The sequence below is a fragment of the Coregonus lavaretus genome, assembly GCF_964263955.1.
Source record: "Coregonus lavaretus genome assembly, chromosome: 10".
NCBI classification, from domain to species: domain Eukaryota; kingdom Metazoa; phylum Chordata; class Actinopteri; order Salmoniformes; family Salmonidae; genus Coregonus; species Coregonus lavaretus.
In genome coordinates, this window is record NC_139997.1 from 56,832,110 (window position 1) to 56,856,054 (window position 23,945).

The 23,945-nt window shown below is 40.5% G+C and overlaps 1 protein-coding gene across 2 annotated transcripts in view; it reads left to right on the top strand.

The window, feature by feature from the left end:
* LOC311136526 (ankyrin repeat and KH domain-containing protein 1-like) overlaps positions 1-23,945 on the top strand; it is an 83,697-nt gene that overhangs the window by 15,718 nt on the left and 44,034 nt on the right. The gene's annotated exons all lie outside the window — the stretch shown is intronic.

A 23,945-nucleotide genomic window follows, 5' to 3' on the forward strand; every position in this document is an offset into this window, starting at 1 on the left:
AGCGGTACCGGAGCGCCAAAATGCTTCTTAACAGCTTCTACCCCCAAGCCATAAGACTGCTAATCATGGCTACCTGGACTATTGGAATTGTCACCCCCCCCCCTTTTATGCTGCTGCTACTCTCTGTTTATTATCTATGCATAGTCACTCTAACTATACCTACATGTACAGTGGGGAGAACAAGTATTTGATACACTGCCGATTTTTGCAGGTTTTCCTGCTTACAAAGCATGTAGAGGTCTGTAATTTTTATCATAGGTACACTTCAACTGTGAGAGACGGAATCTAAAACAAAAATCCAGAAAATCACATTGTATGATTTTTAAGTAATTAATTTGCGTTTTATTGCATGACATAAGTATTTGATCACCTACCAACCAGTAAGAATTCCGGCTCTCACAGGCCTGTTAGTTTTTACCTGTATTAACTGCACCTGTTTGAACTCGTTACCTGTACAAAAGACACCTGTCCGCACACTCAATCAAACAGACTCCAACCTCTCCACAATGGCCAAGACCAGAGAGCTGTGTAAGGACATCAGGGATAAAATTGTAGACCTGCACAAGGCTGGGATGGGCTACAGGACAATAGGCAAGCAGCTTGGTGAGAAGGCAACAACTGTTGGCGCAATTATTAGAAAATGGAAGAAGTTCAAGATGACGGTCAATCCCCCTAGGTCTGGGGCTCCATGCAAGATCTCACCTCGTGGGGCATCAATTATTTTTTATTTGTATTTTTTTTAGTCATTTAGCAGACGCTCTTATCCAGAGCGACTTACAGTTAGTGAGTGCATACATTTTCATACTGGCCCCCTGTGGGAATCGAACCCACAACCCTGGCGTTGCAAGCGCCATGCTCTACCAACTGAGCTACACGGGACTATGTTGATGATCATGAGGAAGGTGAGGGATAAGACCAGAACTACACGGCAGGACCTGGTCAATGACCTGAAGAGAGCTGGGACCACAGTCTCAAAGAAAACCATTAGTAACACACTACGCAGTCATGGATTAAAATCCTGCAGCGCACGCAAGGTCCCCCTGCTCAAGCCAGCGCATGTCCAGGCCCATCTGAAGTTTGCAAATGACCATCTGGATGATCCAGAGGAGGAATGGGAGAAGGTCATGTGGTCTGATGAGACAAAAATAGAGCTTTTTGGTCTAAACTCCACTCGCCGTGTTTGGAGGAAGAAGAAGGATGAGTACAACCCCAAGAACACCATCCCAACTGTGAAGCATGGAGGTGGAAACATCATTCTTTGGGGATGCTTTTCTGCAAAGGGGACAGGACGACTGCACTGTATTGAGGGGAGGATGGATGGGGCCATGTATCGCGAGATCTTGGCCAACAACCTCCTTCCCTCAGTAAGAGCATTGAAGATGAGTCGTGGCTGGGTCTTCCAGCATGACAACGACCTGAAACACACAGCCCGGGCAACTAAGGAGTGGTTCCGTAAGAAGCATCTCAAGGTCCTGGAGTGGCCTAGCTAGTCTCCAGACCTGAACCCAATAGAAAATATTTGGAAGGAGCTGAAAGTCTGTCGTATTGCCCAGCGACAGCCCCGAAACCTGAAGGATCTGGAGAAGGTCTGTATGGAGGAGTGGGCCAAAATCCCTGCTGCAGTGTGTGCAAACCTGGTCAAGACCTACAGGAAACGTATGATCTTTGTAATTGCAAACAAAGGTTTCTGTACCAAATATTAAGTTCTGCTTTTCTGATGTATCAAATACTTATGTCCTGCAATAAAATGCAAATTAATTACTTAAAAATCATACAATGTGATTTTCTGGATTTTTGTTTTAGATTCCGTTTCTCACAGTTGAAGTGTACCTATGATACAAATTACAGACCTCTACATGCTTTGTAAGTAGGAAACACTGCCGATTTTGTCAAATACTTGTTCTCCCCACTGTACATACAGTGGGGAAAAAAAGTATTTAGTCAGCCACCAATTGTGCAAGTTCTCCCACTTAAAAAGATGAGAGGCCTGTAATTTTCATCATAGGTACACGTCAACTATGACAGACAAAATGAGAAAAAAAAATCCAGAAAATCACATTGTAGGATTTTTAATGAATTCATTTGCAAATTATGGTGGAAAATAAGTATTTGGTCAATATCAAAAGTTTCTCAATACTTTGTTATATACCCTTTGTTGGCAATGACACAGGTCAAACGTTTTCTGTAAGTCTTCACACACTGTTGCTGGTATTTTGGCCCATTCCTCCATGCAGATCTCTTCTAGAGCAGTGATGTTTTGGGGCTGTCGCTGGGCAACACAGACTTTCAACTCCCTCCAAAGATTTTCTATGGGGTTGAGATCTGGAGACTGGCTAGGCCACTCCAGGAACCTTGAAATGCTTCTTACGAAGCCACTCCTTCGTTGCCCGGGCGGTGTGTTTGGGATCATTGTCATGCTGAAAGACCCAGCCACGTTTCATCTTCAATGCCCTTGCTGATGGAAGGTTTTCACTCAAAATCTCATGATACATGGCCCCATTCATTCTTTCCTTTACACGGATCAGTCGTCCTGGTCCCTTTGCAGAAAAACAGCCCCAAAGCATGATGTTTCCACCCCCATGCTTCACAGTAGGTATGGTGTTCTTTGGATGCAACTCAGCATTCTTTGTCCTCCAAACATCTGACCATATGACATTCTCCCAATCCTCTTCTGGATCATCCAAATGCACTCTAGCAAACTTCAGACGGGCCTGGACATGTACTGGCTTAAGCAGGGGGACACGTCTTGCACTGCAGGATTTGAGTCCCTGGCGGCGTAGTGTGTTACTGATGGTAGGCTTTGTTACTTTGGTCCCAGCTCTCTGCAGGTCATTCACTAGGTCCCCCTGTGTGGTTCTGGGATTTTTGCTCACCATACTTGTGATCATTTTGACCCCACGGGGTGAGATCTTGCGTGGAGCCCCAGATCGAGGGAGATTATCAGTGGTCTTGTATGTCTTCCATTTCCTAATAATTGCTCCCACAGTTGATTTCTTCAAACCAAGCTGCTTACCTATTGCAGATTCAGTCTTCCCAGCCTGGTGCAGGTCTACAATTTTGTTTCTGGTGTCCTTTGACAGCTCTTTGGTCTTGGCCATAGTGGAGTTTGGAGTGTGACTGTTTGAGGTTGTGGACAGGTGTCTTTTTTACTGATAACAAGTTAAAACAGGTGCCATTAATACAGGTAACGAGTGGAGGACAGAGGAGCCTCTTAAAGAAGAAGTTACAGGTCTGTGAGAGCCAGAAATCTTGCTTGTTTGTAGGTGACCAAATACTTATTTTCCACCATAATTTGCAAATAAATTCATAAAAAATCCTACAATGTGATTTTCAGGATTTTATTTTCTCAATGTGTCTGTCATAGTTGACGTGTACCTATGATAAAAATTACAGGCCTCTCTCATCTTTTTAAGTGGGAGAACTTGCACAATTGGTGGCTGACTAAATACTTTTTTCCCCCACTGTATTACCTCGACTAACCTGTGCCCCTGCACATTGACTCTGTACCGGTACCCCCTGTATATAGCCTCCCTACTTTTATTTTATTTTACTGCTGCTCTTTAATTAATTATTATTTTTTACTTATCTATTTTTTTGATTAACACTTATTTTTCTTAAAACTGCATTGTTGGTTAAGAGCTTGAAAGTAAGCATTTCACTGTAAGGTACCTGTTGTATTCGGCGCATGTGGCAAAAAACTTTTGATTTGATAAGAAATAATTATTTCACCACGATTTCAGGATTTTCGCCTTTTTCTTTGATACCACTAAGTACCAGATTTTCTCTCATAGATCTAGTCTGTATGTCAAGTAAGGCTTCTCTTAGAAACATGTTCTCCTTTTTAAGTTCTTTTAATGTCCATTTCCATATTTTTGACTGTACCTTTTTAGCTCGCCTTCACCTCCTCTATATCTTTACTGACTAGTTCAAGTATGCCCAGTTTATCATTTATCGATTTCAGCAAGGCGGTTTCCACCCTTACCATTCCGGGTCGTGAAAAGCATAAATTGTCTGTGTCCGTCGAGGATGCGCGTTTTCTTTTGGAAATTGGTTCTCCATATTTACTCTCAGCCATGTTTGGTTGTTGTTTGTTTTGGTAATATTGGTCGATACATTTGAGGGGATCTGCACCGCTGTGTTCAGTCCGGCGTCTTGCCTGTAACTTTCCGTGGATGGCCTGAGTCAATAATTTGTAGAAGCACCTTTGGCAGCGATTACAGTTGTGTGTCTTTTTGGATAAGTCTCTAAGAGCGTTTTGCCCATTTATTCATCTTTTAATTCTTCAAGCTCTGACAAGTTGATTGTTGATCATTGAGATATTTTCAAGCCAATTTAAGTCAAAACTGTAACTAGGCCACTCAGGAACATTCAGTGCCATCTTGGTAAGCAACTCCAGTTTAGATTTGGCCTTGTTTTAGGTGAATTTGTTGTAAAGCAGGCTGAAACAGGTTTTCCTCAAGGACTTTGCCTGTGCTTATAGCTGTATTCTATTTCTTTTTATACTAAACTCCCTAGTCCTTGCTGATGCAAAGCATACCAATAACATGATGCAGCCACCACCATGCTTGAAAATATGAAGAGTGGTACTCGGTGATGTTGTGTTGTATTTGCCCCAAACATAACGCTTTTTATTAAGGACAGAATTCTTACTTAAGTGCCTTGTTGCAAACAGGATGCATGTTTTGGAATATTTGTATTCTGTACAGCCTTCCTTCTTTTCACTCTGTCAATTAGGTTAGTATTGGTTAGTATTGTGGGTAACTACAATGTTGTTGATCCGTTCTCAGTTTTCTCTTATCATAACCATTCAACTCTAATTGTTTTAAAGTCACCGTTGGCCTCATGGTGAAATCCCTGAGCAATTTTCTTCCTCTCTGGCAACTGAGTTAGGATGGACGCCTGTATCTTTGTAGTGACTGGGTGTATTGATTCACCATCAAAAGCCTAATTAATGACTTTACACATCTACCACTCTATGTATTGAAAACCCTCCCTGGTCTTTGTGGTTGAGTCTGTGCTTGAAATTCACTACTCGGTTGAGGGACATTACAATTATCTGTATGTGTGGGGTACAGAGATTGGGTAATCATTAAAAAAATCATGTTAACCGCTATTGTTGAACACGTAATGAGTCCATGCAACTTATGTGATTTTGTTAAGCACATTCTTACTCCTAAACTTAACTGATTTAGGCTTGCCATAACAAAGTGGTTGAATACTTATTGACTCAAGAAATGTCAGCTGAATTTTTTTATAAATTGTTACTAACATTTTCTACAAACAAAATTCCACTTTTACATTATGGGGCATTGTGTGTAGATCAGTGACACACAATCTCAGTTTAATACAGTTTAAATTCAGGCTGTAACACAGCAGAATGTGGAAAAAGTAAAGGGGTGTGAATACTTTCTGAAGGCACTGTAACTTCCATTTCTCTTTCACACTGAGGATTGGTGATTATCGAGGTGGGGATTGTTGGAAAGATTTTTCCAATAGCTTACTGTGAGGAACTATAGTTTGCAATGGATGTTAAACACTTTCCTACATTTTCATGCAGCAGGCCAGGTACTTCTATGCGTGCTCAGGCACGTGCGCTCACTCAACATGATTAGGATAGAGAAACCAGACACATGTTCACATGGAGCACTCCAAACAAAAGACAATAAAAAAATTGACATCTCATAAATGATAGTTATGAAATAAACCAAAACTTGTTTCTCACAAGTGTAACAGGTTGTGAACTCTGCAAACAACATTTCCACTCCGAGAATGAGAACGGATAATGACTGTAATTAATACATGCATTAACAGAAATGTATGTAACCAAATGACGGGGATTAATGGTACATTTACTACGGGTGACATGTTATGTGGAATTGATACAAATAAATAATCTAAGGGGAAACAATTCACACAATGAATGAGCAAGAATTGGCGAGAGACAGCTGAGCCATTCTGGAGAGAGACTCACCTATATCTTTGCTACACACCTCCCCTTGTCTCAATGTTTTAAATGATACTAAAGACACATTATCTAAACATTTTTAGGTGCTTTTCACTGACAGCCGCAACTCACTAATCAGCTAGGCCTATTGCTACGCCCACATTGGGGGCTTCCCAAATAGCATAGGCCTACGAGCTTGTGATTTGAAACAATCCACAGCTTCTTAAATTAAAAATAAATTAAAAAAAGCTAATGATCCTCGATTCCACTGTGGCTAAGTCATGCTTTCTGGTGAAGTATTTTATTTATTTCTGTGTAGACCGGGGTAACTATTGGACCGACCGCTATGCCATTTCTCTCCTGTTCTGTTGGTTTTAATATCAACTTTCTTTCGTTGTCCAGAAGGCAAAGGCACAATCCAGTACTAGTTGTTGCATCTTTAGGTTCCCCCTCTAAGTTTCTAACAGATATTTTCATCTCTGTCACATATGGAACTGCTATCAGGTGCGCTGTTTAGAATGGTGTTTTCCTGCAAATTGGATTTTGGCAAATGTTTGAAAATGTTTTATTGGCTGCTTCATTAAATGAGTTGCATGTTCTGTTAAGATGCATTTCCATTATCTAAATGTGATTTCTGTCAATCTAAGCACCGTGGGTGGATGCAGGGATCATCAACTAGATAAAGCCGCAGGCCAGTTTTTTTCTTGAGCGGATGGTTGGAGGGCCTGAACATAATTACAAATAATTTGTAGACTGCAAATTGACCACAAGAAGCCCAAACGGGTATAATATTTGACTAAAACATAATCATTTCAAACCTTGCTTACATTTGTATATGATCACGTGTCTCTCTATTATGCATGGGAATACTTGGGAACAGATTTCTAAAATTATTATTATTATTTTTTTTATATTGGGGGGAGGGGCAAATAAAACCACCTGCAGGCCAAATTGGAGTTAGGGACCACTGCCCTATTATGCACCCAAAGCATATGGGTTCGGTAAATTTCTCAAATGGCCGGTAAATTTAAATCTTCCTGGTAGGCTTGGGCGGTATACCGGGTTATTTGTAAAAAGCCACAGGATGGTTTTTCAATACCGTTGAAACTATTTATTTTGAAGTTTTTTAATAAATTAGAATATTTGTAGCTACTTTTTAAGTAAATACCTGCAGTCAACTTGTGCAATACATTAGGAGATAAAGAACATTGGGTTCTTCATTTCACCTGTCATATTATTATGTAGCTTACAGGAGTCCCCAGTCACGTGGTGTTTATTTAGGCCCCGTGTAGCTCAGTTGGTAGAGCATGGCACTTGCAACGCCAGGGTTATGGGTTCGTTTCCCACGGGGGGCCAGTATGAAAAAATGTATGCACTCACTAACTGTAAGTCGCTCTGGATAAGAGCGTCTGCTAAATGACTAAAATGTTATGTAAATGTTTACAAGCACACAACGACAAGACCGGAGCCTTGTGAGTCACTCTCACTGTTGTGCAGCATGCGCCAGGGGATCTAATTACAGTATGGAATTCACAACTAAATGTTTTCCAGCTAGATATCTTAACGATTTAATTTAACTGTCTAAAATGTGCTAAATGCTCTGCAGTTGTGCATTTGATTTGCTAATTTAGTACCTAGTTAGCTATCTAGCTAAGTGGTTAGCTTCTTCCAAACTCAAGCATTCGCTTGGTAACAGCAGAATATCCCCTCCTGGATCAAGAGCCTTGCTGTCTAATATTCGTTTTGTGCGTGCAGCAAACTGTGAGTAGCATTTTTGAGTTACTTGTATAGTTTAGGTGACGCGCTCGTTAGCATTTAGTTTGCATCCTCCATGAGGGTTCCTTTAGTACTTCTTAGCATTTTGTTAGCATTCTGGTAAGTGACGTTTTTTGGAATTTGAATATGAGTACTTTTAAAATAAATACCTGCAGTCAACTTGTGCACTAGGTAATAGACAAAGCAGATCGCGTTCATCATTTCGCCCGTTAGATAATTGTTCATTATGAAGCTTACCTTTTGTTATGTGAATTATTTAACAAACTATTTCAGTGTCTCTGTGCGTCTCCCAAAAGGTTGTAAGTCTTTTGGATTTAAGAAACGGACAGTCTCGATCTGCATAGTCAGAGATTTTATTCATTGAGAATTCTGCCATCACAATTTCAGAGTCCATCTTTAATACTCATATGTCATACAAAAAATCCCTCCTCTCTGTAGGCGGGCTGTAGTTTTCCACTTTAAAACTGCTCTCCTGACCATCAGTACACACACACACACACACACACGCATTCCTTAGTTATCGCCGTCCTCACAATATCCTGCATACTCCTTAAAAAGCCTAACAGTTTCTCTCCTCCCTAAATTGGGAGGCCTCTATCTTGGTTTCTCAGTTGTCTGTAGACAGTTCTCCTTGTCCTTTGTTGTCTGGTCTAACTCTTACTCACATTGCTAAATAGTAGCACAATGTCATAATCTTTACTGGTCCTACACTCACACATTACCAGGTAGTAGATTCTAACACATCTCACACAGTTTCAGAGTATAATAATTAGTCTCTACTAAGAAAGTACTAATCATACTTAAAACAAGGACATTTCACAACTATATTTAAGGGTGGAACATTTAGTCATAATTTTTTAACCTGTATATATTTTAATTTCTATATCAATCCACCCTTTGACTAAATTATCCACACTATAATACACAGAAAATCATTACAATTACTTTTAAACTAGAGATTTATAGTTCTAGGAAAACATCCAGTCTCAAACTATCTGAATCGTCGTCATCCTCCACCAAGCCTGGTGGGTCATATTCTTCATTCCTTAGGTCGGAGTCCGGGATTGGGCTGTATCTCACCATCTGTTGGGAAACTGCATCCTCCAACGCCTTGCTCACCAACCCTCGGACAGAGGGAATAAGACAACATCCACAAAGAACAAGCATACCCATAGACACGATTGCCGCGACTAAAATAGTTACAACAATAGTTTTCCATTTACCAAACATTTGATCAAACCAACCAGTCATTGATGTGTTCACCCCCCAGTTCTCAGCCCATTCTTTAATTAATGCAGTGAGACCTGCCAGTGTTCTAGTTACTGTACCATCTGGGGCTGTATTGTTGGGGATAAACATACAACAATGACCTCCCACCATCTTGCAAATCCGCCCTTCTCTGCTAAAAGCATTTCGAGAACTAAACTATTCTGCAGGTCATGAGTGAGGTGGCGGATAGTTGGCCTGAGATTCTCTTCACTGCATCCCTTGTCTAATTAACAAACCTTTGTAGATGTAATTAATTTAGTCAACATTTTTATCAATTGTAACCCACCAGAAAAACGTTGTTGTAAACCCTTCTCCAATTTGATCTGTGATTCGCATTACTTTGGTGTCTATAACATTGATAATCTCCGGGGTTCATGGTGAATTGGGGTGCCTTAGTATTATCCTTTTTAAGAGTGGTTATTTTAATATCAGAACAATTAGGTGAGGTTTGGTTTGATCCCAAATCTATCACACAAGAGAACATGGTCTGAGGCATAGGTGCAGTTACAAGGGTTGGCTTACCTGATTACAATAACAATTAGTCCCTAGCTGTGTAGTTCATCCACCTTACCCAGAAGTTCTCATTTGAAATTCCTTCTACTTCTCCTTGATTCATTTCCTGCAAGAGGAAATATTCTACCCTTGGTGGTTTAGTGCTATTTAGGATTCCTTCTGAGGGCCTTCCAAGGGGTATTAGACTAGTTTTTTTGGTACCTCTGGTGATAACATTGGATCTACATGCTGATCTGTCTCGGAGGTGGAAGATTCATTTCTCTCCTGAAAAATTAGCCTCAAACATATATCTGCCCCGAAATCATCAACACAGGCCCAATAGTTCCTTGCTATGTTATCTTGCATAATTGACTTTACCGTTATCACCAGTTCCGTTTTACATTTATCATGGGTTTGTTTCATTCCCCATCGGTGTACTGCGTCCATTCCATTCTCATAGTATGTTCCCCAGGTATGTTTAAACACCCTTGCCCAAGGACATGACCGTTCCCCAGTGCAAATGTATTTCCATACCTTCTAGGACCTAACTTTCTTGTACACGCCCCCTTCTTACCAAAGCCCCCCAACCTCCTATCTCTTCATGGGAGAAGTCGAATGGTATCTTGAATCCCCCATCTTGTCCTAAACTGACTTTAACTATTAAAATAATAATTCCCCCAATAGTCTTTCTTGGTTTCAGTATTTCTATGAGATCGAATCAGTGCATCATTTCCCTGTTTAGGTTGACCTGGATTAATCCATAATATGGTTAACATGATGATGCAGCTCAGAGTCCCCCAAAACCGCCATCCCAATCCCGTCCCTGACCCACCTGCCTGGTACTTCCCCATACCCACACCTCTATAAACACCCCACAGTGATGAAAGGTCGGGGTAGGGTTTCTTCATTAACAGAGTTTACCCCTGAACCCTAGTGGTTCAGTTCTTCTCTTTAACTCAGTGTGTGTACAACGGTGTTGGTATGTGGGCCTACCTTTTTGCAGTGGGTAACGTGGACCCAAGTGGCTTTCTTAGCTATTCTTATAGCGAAGGCAGTTACCAATAGGACTTGGTATGGTTCCTCCCAGCGTGACTGCTTTCAATCCTTTATCCTCAACGATTGGATCCACACCCAGTCTCCAGGTTATATACTATGAATCACCTTCTCCTTTAATTCTCCTGTAGGACACAAATTCTTAGACATACGGGTATGGTTAACGAACAGTTTTCTCATGTGTTATGCTAGTGTATTCTCTAATTCTATGTCTGCCTGTTCTGGTCCTGCCAACTGTGGCATTCTGTAAGGTCTTCCAAACACTTTCTCAAAGGGGGATAACCCATCTTTATCTGGGGTTACTCTAAATTTCTTCCCTTCACTCCGTGATAACTCTATATAAAATCATTTTCCAATTGCTGGAAGGGGTACTTAGCCGGAGGATACTCACCCTGAGGTGCCCTTTGTCTGCCCTGGTGATTATTTTGAGCACAGATAACACATCTTGAACAAAAGGTTTTTATTTTTATTTTTTATAATTAGTAATCCCATATGCAACAAAGTGTTGTCTAATCTGCTCTACCATCCATCCCTCCCGTTGACACATGGCTCTGCCCGTGTGTCAATATTGCAGCATATCTAAACAGTAATTTCGGGAGAATTGGTAAGCTGTCTTTGACCCATATTCCTTCCTTATTTACTGCGCCTTGCTTCACCCATCTGTGAACTTCCTTAATTGGGGCCCTACTGTAGTTATCTATAAGTAGATCTCTATCTATCAAAACTTCCTCTTTTGACAGCTGACTGGGACCAGAGAAGTGTTTTAACCCTGCTGACAACATTTGATAATACCTCAACTTCTATCCCGTAAAAGTAATCCAAGATTAGTACAATTTACTAGCAACAGGTATTCCTCATTCAGGGAAAGCTCTCTCTCTTCTGTTATTTTATGGTTCGAATCATATATATTATTACCAAATTATAAATTTCTTCACACTTTTCACAGTACTATAAATGACCCTCAACTTGGTAAAATAAACTATCTTAAAGTCCTCCTCTCATGCCTTTAGAATTTACCAGTGTGGATGATCAATTAACACCAGAAAGTCAAAACAGAGTTCAGAGGCAATTGAAATCATTCAACGAACTGTTCCATCCCATAGTATACTAAGCATTACCATCATTCTAAATATTTCATAAATGTTACTTATCCCAAGTGTTCATTAAGTCCTCATTACATTTATTCTCATAAGAAATCATGTATACCCTAAACTCAGTAAAAACAGAAAAACTTCATAAAATTCACTGTGTGCTCCTTTAAGACTTACCACCTTTGACCTGTTGAAAACCCCCTAAAATCAAAATAACAAGGCTTTATAAACATCATACTAGGTGTGTTGTTTTTTTATTTGAAAACCCCAATTAAAAAACAATGAACCAAAATAGCCAGGTCATGAGGACTCCTGATTTCTCTCTTCCCCTTCTGCCTACAGTTTCTTAACTGGTGCCCTTTCCTTGCACAGTAACTACACGGTTCCTCACATTCTCTAGCAAAATGTCCCGTTTTGTCACAATTGTAACACTTCCACTCACACTTGTCTCCACTATTACCGTTTCCTTCTTGTCTATCTTTGCTACCATAACCTCTCTTCTCTCCTAGGTATTGACTAATAGTCTCACTGTCTCCATGTTTACACTCATGGACTTTGGAGAAGTCGGCATGTCTGTGATATAATATTCTCTCCGATTATCACAGAGTTGTGCCAATTTATCTCCATAAACCCCTCCTTCTGCCCACTCTAGAACCGGCACATTCCCATCTCCGGGAACCCAGTTTCCTCTCACTGCCACCCAGTCCTTTAACACTATCTGTCTGACTGCCCTCTCTAGTTCCACTGTATTCAGCTTAAAGCTGGCGGTCAGCCCTTCCATATCTCTTCTGAACTGGTGTACCCCCGTCTTAGGGTGGGGTATCCCTTCCACTGCTCTCACTACATCTCTCTGCTTCGTTTACTAAATCCTGGCATTAGTAAATTCTATCCACACACCACCAAAAACGAATAACATATTTGCATACACATAACTAGAAAGCATGAATGTAATGCCATTCTTGCTTAAACAATGCAATTCAACATTTCTCATCACCCAATTTCTATTACTTTTTTTTTCACACAGGAAACCCTGTACAATCTCTATCCTCTATTGCTGACTTTCCATCTAACATTACTTTTCACCATTTCTCAAATCTAATTACCTCTGTTATCGACTAAAATTATAGCCACCTCTTATGAAACCCCCAATCTGTCATTGTTTAGAATACATCAGATATAGGTAACTGTCCTTTCTAAGTAGGCTACAAATAACACCAAACACATGCCGTAGTTGACCAGCATATATTGAATTTATCTCCATAGTATTAATATCCGATGTAGTGATTGACGTTCCTTAATGGAAACCCTAAATTGGCTTTGTACAATATTATATGAATTATGTCTCACCCCATGACGTATGTCTACGTTTGGGTGAGCAAGTTAATATATAATTATTATTCCAATTATTATTTTATGAAGTCTCTAGCCTCTCATTCAACACAAATCCCCATCATCAAATATACTCCCAGCAGAACTGAATTTTTTTTTCAGGACACTGCTCCTTTGTTCTGGCCTCACTATCTCTCCGAGAGATGGCACTCCCTTAAGGTCTCTCTTACTCCTCTTTCTCTCTCCCAATCTGCTCTTGGTAAACTGCATACTTTTTAAACCTCAATATGTTTTGCTGTGCTTTTCTCCACCCTATCAAAGTATTTTTAATGGTCCTGCTTATCTCTGGTCTCATTCCACTGAGGAACGCTATATTTTTAATTGCTGATGGTAGGGCGTATCATTCCCCTGTCTCTGGTCTGGTTCGGGTATGCCACTGTTTGCGTTAAACACATATTTTACTCTAAGTACTGGCTGACAGTATCACTATCCTCTTGTTTACACTCATGTACTTTAAAGAAGTCTGCATGACGATGGTAATGTTCTCTGAGGCTATTACACAATTCAGTTATTTTCCCAACATACTCTCCGTCATCGGCCCATGGCAAAAGTGCCCTCTGGGCATCCCCTGAAACCCACTGCCCTCTAACGGCAGCCCAAACCTTACTATTCCTGTTTTGGGGTGGTCATTCCTTCTACCGCTCTGGCTACGTCCTCTGTGTTCATGGCCTGTCTGCTAAATGGCTTATTATTATTATTATTATTATTATTATTATTATTATTATTACTGTATACATCTAAGCTTGCTTGGGCCCCTTCATTCCCTGCCAATAGATTAGGTAAGGCTATCAGTGGGTACTGGCGCCCCTCCTACTCTCTCATCTCTTGACTCATACTGACTTCCTCCTGAGCTTAGCTCTGAATCCTCCTGTTTCTCTCTTTTCTGTTTCTTTAGATCATTACCACAATTTACATGCATTTGTTTAATCATGGATTCCAGTTTAATTACATCAAGTTGCCCAGTAAAGCCATTTTGTTTTGTTTTTCCAATTAGGTAAATAATACACATTTCGTTTGTCTCTAATTTCCATGTATTTCTCATCCCCAGTAAATTCTGGGACCTCTTGTGAGGATTTGCCTCCCATGGTTGGTACTGTTAAAAATCCCTTAGCCACCTCTTCTATATAACAAGTTATTCAAAACAGTTTCACACAACAATTGGAATCACCCCTTCCTGTATAGGTACTAGTCCCCCAGAATGATCTCTTACTCTACGGAGGAATTCATCCCCACAATGTAATCTTGATAATTCCTGACAGTCTCATACAACAGGAATGGGTTCTCCCTCTTTTCTATACAACCACTTGGAATTATTCATAGATGTGACTTTTGAGCAAATATTAGTTCTCACACGTATACAACCTTACATGATTATTGGTTAACACCATCGTTAACCCGGAGTTTGCAAGGCTCCAGTTTCATGAAACGAATAGAGTTACGGCAAAATCTACAGTTGTTTGTGACTTTTGACTTTACTAATATTCTATTTCTCACACATGCTATTTTAATTCCTTCTGGTGTACACCCCTCCCTGTATTTCTTTATCCCAGATTATTTGTTGAACATTACTGTTCTATAATCTACTACAGGTTCTCTGAATACAGGGTAGTTTCTTTTGGTAATTGGCCTATTACCGTGAATCGTTACGGACCCACCAACCTTAAATTGGCTACAACCTTAAATCGGCTACCGGCTACAACCTTAAATTGGCTACCTTAAAATGGCTACGCATTGATCAATTTGCTACTTTAAATTTTACGTTACCCTCAGTCAATATTTTAGCAAGTTCTCAAATCAATTTCACCAAATAATGAATAAAGTCTACTGACCTTATCCTTGCAGCCGAGATTCAATGTAGGTTTGGATTCCGTCACCGTCTCTGTCATTAATCAGGTGTCCTCTGGCCTGTCTTAACCCTTAATGTCAAAGGGCAGGACTTTCTATTTACGAATGTATCATTCGCCCGTCTACGGTTTTCAGAGTTACCTGGAATGACAGAGGCAGGTATTGGATTCCGAGCTCGAAGGACCAAGCTGTAATGTGAATTATTTAACAAACTATTTCAGTGTCTCTGTGTGTCTCCCAAAAGGTTGTAAGTCTTTTGGATTTAAGAAACGGACAGAGTCTCGGTCTGCATAGTCAGAGATTTTATTCATTGAGAATTCTGCCATCACATTTTCAGAGTGTAGTTTTCCACTTTAAAACTGCTCTCCTGACCATCAGTACACACACACACACACACACACGCATACACACACACACATACATACATACATACATACATACATACACACACACACACACGCATTCCTTAGTTATCGCCGTCCTCACAATATCCTGCATACTCCTTAAAAAGCCTAACAGTTTCTCTCCTCCCTAACTTGGGAGGCCTCTATCTTAGTTTCTCAGTTGTCTGTAGACAGTTCTCCTTGTCCTTTGTTGTCTGGTCTAACTCTTACTCACATTGCTAAATAGTAGCACAATGTCATAATCTTTACTGGTCCTACACTCACACATTACCAGGTAGTAGATTCTAACACATCTCACACAGTTTCAGAGTATAATAATTAGTCACTACTAAGAAAGTACTAATCATACTTAAAACAAGGACATTTCACAACTATATTTAAGGGTGGAACATTTAGTCATAATTTTTTAACCTGTATATATTTTAATTTCTATATCACCTTTACTAGTTTAATCCCCGAGCTGACTAGGTGAAAAATCTGTCGGTGCCCTTGAGCAAGGCACTTAACCCTTATTGCTCCTGCAAGTCGTTCTGGATAAGAGCGTCTGCTAAATGACTAAAATGTAAATGTAATGTAGTTTCCCAAAACAGCAGTTTGAGACGTCACGTGTGTTTTGTTTACAAAGAACAATGAGCAAAATGGGAGCTTCATGAGGTGAGTCACTCCTGCAGCGCAGCTTAAGTGAGGTAATCAAGTTACACTTGTATAAAATTCACAAAAATGTTTGCCAGCTATATATCTTGTAACTATTAAGTTAACTATCTAAGATGTGCCAAATACGTTCTCTTTAGTTGGTTTCTGCTAATTGCTAATGTTAGCTAAGTGGCTAATGTTAGCTTGCAAGATCAAGCTTCTTGGTAACAGCAGCAGAGACAATCCCCTCCTGGATTAAGATCCCTGCTGCCTAATATTTGTTTTGTGTGTGCTGCAAACTGCGTGTTGAGATACTTGCATAACTTTGAGCTGGGTTGTCTGTCCTAGTAGTAAATGTTCACATGCGTATTTAGCATTTACCTAGTAATCCGCTATGAGAATTCCCTAGTACTTGTTAGAATTTTTTTAGCATTCTGGTAAGTGAAGTTTTTTGGGGCTTTTTTTACTTAAAAAAAATAATAATAATAGCGCCCCTGGTGTGCACTACCGGCAATACGGTATATCCGAGGATGGCACAGGCATGGTATGAAGGTATAGAAATCTGGATACCGCCCAACCCTACTTCCCGTTCATGTTGTCCGCCGCCACATTTTCCTAACAGAAACCCTGTTAAACATACACACACACACACAAACAATCCGACACAGAGGTTGCTGTTTCCCTGAGCTGCATGTGATTCCTCCCCCTCTGTCTGCAGGTGTATGTATTGCCTTTTATAGATCTTAACTGGTTCCACACAAGCTATTTATTAGTCAGAAGAATGAGTTAACACATTACAGTTGCTTATAGGGTTTCATAATGCACAAAGAATGTACTTATACTCTACTTTCGATATGTGACGTTCATTCCAAAATGTTCTCAACAGAAGAACAGGAAGAGTATGCATTCGTGAACAGCTCTTGGTGAAATACATTTGGTGGTTGTGAAGTTGGGCAGGGTCTTGTGTCATCTGGGAGGGGAATTAGCCATGATGGCTGTAATCAGGTGAATAAGACTTGGTGAAATCCAGGAGGTCCACAATCATCCAACTCTCACTTCCCCTTTCAAAGATTGATCAAACTTGACATTGGGATTGATCTGTAGATTTTACCACTGCATGTTTGTAATTACATTATGCTACAGTTAAAATATAGCCTAAGGTCCAAGAATGGCCTACTGCACTGCTTGTCATTCAGGCCCCACTAATTTTTGGGCTGCCGAGTGGTGCTGCGGTCTAAGGCACTGCATCTCAGTGCTAGAGGCGTCACCACAGACCCTGGTTCGATTCCAGGCTGTATCACAATCCAGCCATGATTGGGAGTCCCATAGGGTGGTGCACAATTGTCCCAGCGTCGTCCGGGTTTGGCCGGGGTAGGCCGTCATTGTAAATAAGAATTTGTTCTTAACTGACTTACATACTTAAATAAGGTTAAATAAATAAAATAGTGACAGTTGTACACAGATGTAGTTGTGGCTTATCTTGCATATTGCCATGTACTGGTAATTTTGTATTGTACTTTTACACCGGTGTTGTCTTTAGAAGTACTACGGCATGTTGCGTGAATTAGGCTAGTGATTTGATATTGATTTTGGATTTCAAGTCAAATGCACTATAGACGACATGATGACACCTTATTAATAACCCAACCCATACAGCAGAGTTTCCGTTAGGAAAGTGACCGGCAAGATTTTAATTTACCGGACATTTGAGAAATTTACCGGACATCCATATTTATTGGGTGTGCAACCCATTAGGGCATTTAGATAATTGTAATTCATCTTAACATAATATAAATTAGCCTGTAAAGTTGTCATAAAATAAAGTAGAACAATGTTCTTATACCAACTTGACAGGTTTTATTGAAAATCAAAAAAACATTGCCCGTTACGTGTTCATCCCTGCTATAAATAATGAATGAATATCATTTAAAAAAAACATTTTGCCTAGAAGAACAAGTCCCTAGACAGTAATAAAACAACTTAAAAATATAATATTAGTATATAATTGGGCCCCGACAAAAAAAATATCTTAGTCGACCAAAAGTCGTGTGTTCTTTCGACTCAATCGATTAGTCAAAATGTTAAAACATGGATTTTTCCATATACAGTGCATTCGGAAAGTATTCAGACCCCTTGACTTTTTCCACATTTGGTTATGTTACAGCCTTACTCTAAAATTGATTAAATCGTTTTTTTCCCCTCATCAATCTACACACAATAACCCATAACGACAAAGCAAAAACAGGTTTGTATACATTTTTGCAAATCTATAAAAAATAAAAAAGCTGAAATATTACATTGAAGTATTCAGACCCTTTACTCATTACTTTGTTGAAGCACCTTTTGGCAGTAATTACAGCCTCGAGTCTTCTTGGGTATGACGCTACAAACTTGTTACACCTGTATTTGGGGAGTTTCTCCCATTCTTCTCTGCAGATCCTCTCAAGATCTGTCAGGTTGGATGGGGAGCGTCGCTGCACAGCTATTTTCAGGTCTCTCCAGAGACGTTTGATCGGGTTCAAGTCCGGACTCTGGCTGGGCCACTCAAGGACATTCAGAGACTTGTCCCGAAATCACTCCTGTGTTGTCTTGGCTGTGTGCTTGGGGTCGTTGTCCTGTTGGAAGGTAAACCTTCGCCCCAGTCTGAGGTCCTGAGCGCTCTGGAGCAGGTTTTCATCAAGGATCTCTCTGTACTTTGCTCCGTTCATCTTTCCCTCGATCCTGACTAGTCTCCCAGTCCCTGCCACTGAAAAACATGCCCACAGCATGATGCTGCCACCACCATGCTTCACTGCCAGTTTTCCTCCAGACGTGACTCTTAGCATTCGTGCTGTGTTTCTCGTGGTCTGAGAGTCCTTTAGGTGCCTTTTGGCAAACTCCAAGCGGGCTGTCATGTTCCTTTTACTGAGGAGGGGGTTCCGTCTGGCCACTCTACCATTAAGGCCTGATTGGTGGAATGCTGCAGGTTCTCCCATCTCCAGAGGAACTCTGGAGCTCTGTCAGAGTGACCATCGGGTTCTCGTCACCTCCCTGACCAAGGCCCTTCTCCCCCGATTGCTCAGTTTGGCCGGGCGGCTAGCTCTAGGAAGAGTCTTCGTGGTTCCAAACTTCTTGCATTTAAGAATGATGGAGGCCACTGTGTTCTTGGGGACCTTCAATGCTGCAGACATCTTTTGGTACCCTTCCCCAGATCTGTGCCTCGACACCATCCTGTCTCTACGGACAATTCCTTCCACCTCATGGCTTGGTTTTTGCTCTGACATGCACTGTCAACTGTGGGACCTTATATAGACAGGTGTGTGCCTAACCAAATCTTGTTCAATCAATTGAATTTACCACAGGTGGACTCCAATCAATTTGTAGAAACATCTCAAGGATGATCAATGGAAGCAGGATGCACATGAACTCAATTTTGAGTCTCAGAAACATGGGTCTGAATACTTATGTAAATACATTGTTTTTTAAATACTTTTTTTGTTATATATAAGTATGCTATAATTTCTAACAACATGTTGTCACTTTGTCATTATGGGGTATTGTGTGTAGATTGAGGATTTTTATTTTATTTAATCCATTTTAGAATAAGGCTGTCACGTAAGAAAATGTGGAAAAAGTCAAGGGGTCTGAATACTGAATGAACTGTAAGTATTGAAATATAGGCCTAAGTAAGTTATGGTATTAAGACTAAACAGGATGTGCTCTTAGGCCTACAGGTCGATGGTGGTTATACAAGGCTGCTATACTAAGCCTACTAATGATAAATACATTACTTATTATTCTAATGATCATAATAGTAGGAATGATAACAATAAGGAGATCAAGAAAAAGGAGGGTTATTATTATAAATAAAAATAAATGAACCATTTGGAACAGTAACACTAAATCAATTATAAATAATTCCAGAGAGGCCGTTCTAACGAAAAAAGTGTAAAGCCTTTATTACAGCGTAGCAAAGATTAAAAACTTACGAATTTGTGAAATTGTTTATCCGACATGTTGTGGTTGCGTGAGGCTTGGTGCTCCCGGAATCAGTAGGCTATTAAACAAACACTCAAACCGGCAACAGAAGCAGGATCTGTCTTATTTCTGTAGATATACTGTATGATGATGATTTTTATAAAGCCAGGCACATTTAACAGTTAGGCTATTGACTATAGACCTAATTAAGTTGTTTTCCTCTCTCCTCACTTTTCTTAGACAATTAAGGCAAGGGCTGTTTCTCATCTCCTAACTCTGCTGCTGGCGCCACCACATTGTTCTCAACACCAATAAATCAAATCAAATGTTATTTGTCACATTACACGAATACAGCAGGTTCAGACCTTACCGTGAAATGCTTACTTACAAGCCCTTAACCATTAAAAAAAATAAAAAGTAACTAAATAAAAGAACAATAACGATGCTATATACAGGGGGTACCGATACCGAGTCTATGTGCGAGGGTACAGGTTAGTCCAGGTAATATGTACAGTTGAAGTCGGAAGTTTACATACACCTTAGCCAAATACATTTAAACTCAGTTTTTCACAATTCCTGACATTTAGTCCTAGTAAAAATTCCCTGTCCTAGGTCAGTTAGGATCACCACTTTTATTTTAAGAATGTGAAATGTCAGAATAATAGTAGAGAGAATGATTTATTTCAGCTTTTATGTATTTCATCACAATCCCAGTGGGTCAGAAGTTTACATGTACTCACTTAGTATTTGGTAGCATTGCCTTTCAATTCTATAACATGGGTCAAACGTTTCGGGTAGCCTCCCACAAGCATCCCACAATAAGTTGTGTGAATTTTGGCCCATTCCTCCTGATAGAGCTGGTGTAACTGAGTCAGGTTATTAGGCCTCCATGTTCACACACACCTTTTCAGTTCTGCCCACAAATGTTCTATAGGATTGAGGTCAGGGCTTTGTGATGGCCACTCCAATACCTTGACTTTGTTGTCCTTAAGCTATTTTGCCACAACTTTGGAAGTATGCTTGGGGTCATTGTCCATTTGGAAGACCCATTTGCGACCAAGCTTTAACTTCCTGACTGATGTCTTGAGATGTTGCTTCAATACATCCACATAATTTTCCTTCCTCATGATGCCATCTATTTTGTGAAGTGCACCAGTCCCTCCTGCAGCAAAGCACCCCCACAGCATGATGCTGCCACCACCGTGCTTCACGGTTGGGATGGTGTTCTTTGGCTTGCAAGCACCCCCTTTTTCTCCCATTGCTCCCAAGGATGAACCAGATTTGTGGAGGTCTGCTATATTTTTTCTGAGGTCTTGGCTGATTTCTTTTGATTTTCTCATGATGTCAAGCAAAGAGGCACTGAGTTTGAAGGTAGGCCTTGAAATAAATCCACAGGTACACCTCCAATTGACTCAAATTATGTCAATTACATTTTTATATTTTAGTCATTTAGCAGACGCTCTTATCCAGAGCGACTTACAGTTAGTGAGTGCATACATTTTCATACTGGCCCCCCGTGGGAATCGAACCCACAACCCTGGCGTTGCAAGCGCCATGCTCTACCAACTGAGCTACACGGGACAATTAGCCTATGAAGCTTCTAAAGCCATGACATAATTTTCTGGAATTTTCCAAGCTGTTTAAAGGCACAGTCAACTTAGTGTATGTAAACTTCTGACCCACTGGAATTGTGATACAGTCAATTATAAGTGAAATAATCTGTCTGTAAACAATTGTTGGAAAAATTACTTGTGTCATGCACAAAGTAGATGTCCTAACTGACTTGCCAAAACTATAGTTTGTTAACAAGAAATTTGTGGAGTGGTTGATAAGAGTTTTAAAAACTCCAACCTAAGTGTATGTAAACTAGCGACTTCAACTGTACATGTAGGTAGAGGTAAAGTGACTATGCATAGATAATAAACAGCGAATAGCAGTAGCATAATATGCTGCTTAACTTTGCTATTATAGCAACATGGTCTAATGTGGCCTCCTGTAGCTCAGTTGGTAGAGCATGGCACTTGCAACGGCAGGGATGTGGGTTCGATTCCCACGGGGGGCCGCTATGAAAAATGTATGCACTCATTAACTGTAAGTCGCTCTGAAGAAGAGCGTCTGCTAAATGACTAAAATGTAAAAAATGTAGGAAAAGGGCCACTTGAACTACGCACTGATGTTTCAGGACAACGGACAGCGACCACTATCCAACGCGGGAGAAAGCGCATTTGTTATTAAATAATATAATTTCTATTAGTGTTGCACCATTTTTCTTACATACAATTTTAGTAGCACGTCTTAGAGTGATGGACTGTGCCATCCCCACGGCCACGACAGGCACGAATCACCAGGTGTCTTGTACGCCATGAAGAAAACTTCTGCCCAGTAGGGGTACACTTAGCTGAAGTCCCTTATGAGGACCTTGCGTCTTATGCGTGAGTAATTTCCAAGCAGCTTGACGATTTATTAGCCTGTGAAGTTTATTTCCCCTTGAAGTTGGAGCACATCGACTGGTATTTCCATCAATTAATAAAAAAGCATTATTTTGCAATTTAATTATTATTTAATGCATTTTTTTTGGGGGGGGGGGGGTCGGCAATGTTATTTATCGGCTTTAAAAAAAAATCTGCCAAAAGCCAGCATTTACCCTGCCATACAAATATCTATGTAAAAATAATTATAATAAGAACTCATGATTTTACAGAGTCACATTGGAGGTTTGTGTTGGAGGGTAAAGGCAGATGTTGTTACTGGAGAACAGGATGTTTGTTTCACATTGAGTGGGTTAATTCAAGGTTCCTTGACCACAGGATGTTCTAGTCTTTCATTCCCTGTGAATGTTAGTTAACGCTCCCAAAATGTAGACCCACATGTACACACATTTGCATTGAAGCTTCGAGTACTGGACCGTGTCAGTGGCCTTCTGGTTAGTGTCCACCCTGATATTTGAAGGTTGGGATTTCGATCCCTGGCCGAGTCATACCAAAGACTATAAAAATGGGACCCTATGCGTCTCTGCTTGGCACTCAGCATTAACAAGATAGATTGGAGGTAAGGCCCTGCGATAGACTATTGTCCTGTCCAGGGGGTGTACTTGTACATCAAGCTGACTCGCGCTACAGAAACTGACCAAAACTACTGACCTCCGCTACTGCTCTTGTCAGGCTCCTGCTCCTATGAGCTGCTCCGGGTCGCAAAAGCCACCGCTCGTGCAAGGCTACTTACTCTTACTTTGAGTACTGTTGCAGCTCAGCGCTGTACTGTAAAGTCAGTGTGTGGCTGAGGGTCAGGGGTCGACAACTATTGGACAGGAAACTTTTTTAATTACAGAAAGGACTAGTGCCGTGTACAACTGTAGGTTATCACTTCAGGCTATCGTAAGTTATTCCCTCATTTGTTATTTATGTGTATGTTTTTGTGGACACTGACTCGCAGGTCATTTCTTGTCCACAGTGCACTGTACTTGTTGATGTTTTCATTGTTATAAGGTTCACATGGTGGCATGTCAGATATTAGATGGCATAAGTAAGTACCGGTTAATGCTAGAGCATAACATTATGCATTTAGCAAAACAGTCTACCCAATAGATTGATTGTGTGGGCATGACGTCAACATTTAGACCTTTTTTCACTATTCTTACATCTTGGAAATGATTGTAATTAATAACTTTAGCTAACATGAGTTTAGTGGTGGAATGTCATTGTTTTTCCTCATTGTGCTCCGGCTGAGAGCAGTTCTCAGAAGTGCAGGATATTTTGGCAGAAGAGGGATTTGACCAAGGAAACTTGCCAGATTGTTGGCAGCAATGATGTCATGTTTCTTGACAATTAATTGTCTTCTATTTAACTAAGCATCCTATGATTGAGTTTCCCCTCACCAGCACCCATTACCCTCAATTTCCTTGCAGACTAAGTGTAATATAAGATAATTCTCCCTGATTAGTGTCTCTGTCACACACTCGCGCAGACAGACGTGCATGGACGAGGTAATGAGTCACTTTTTTGGACGTGGCCTCTTGTCTTGTACTCTTGTTCAGACACACCCCTGAGACAGATGCTTCCCTGAGCTGAAGCACAGAGCACCACAATTCCATCC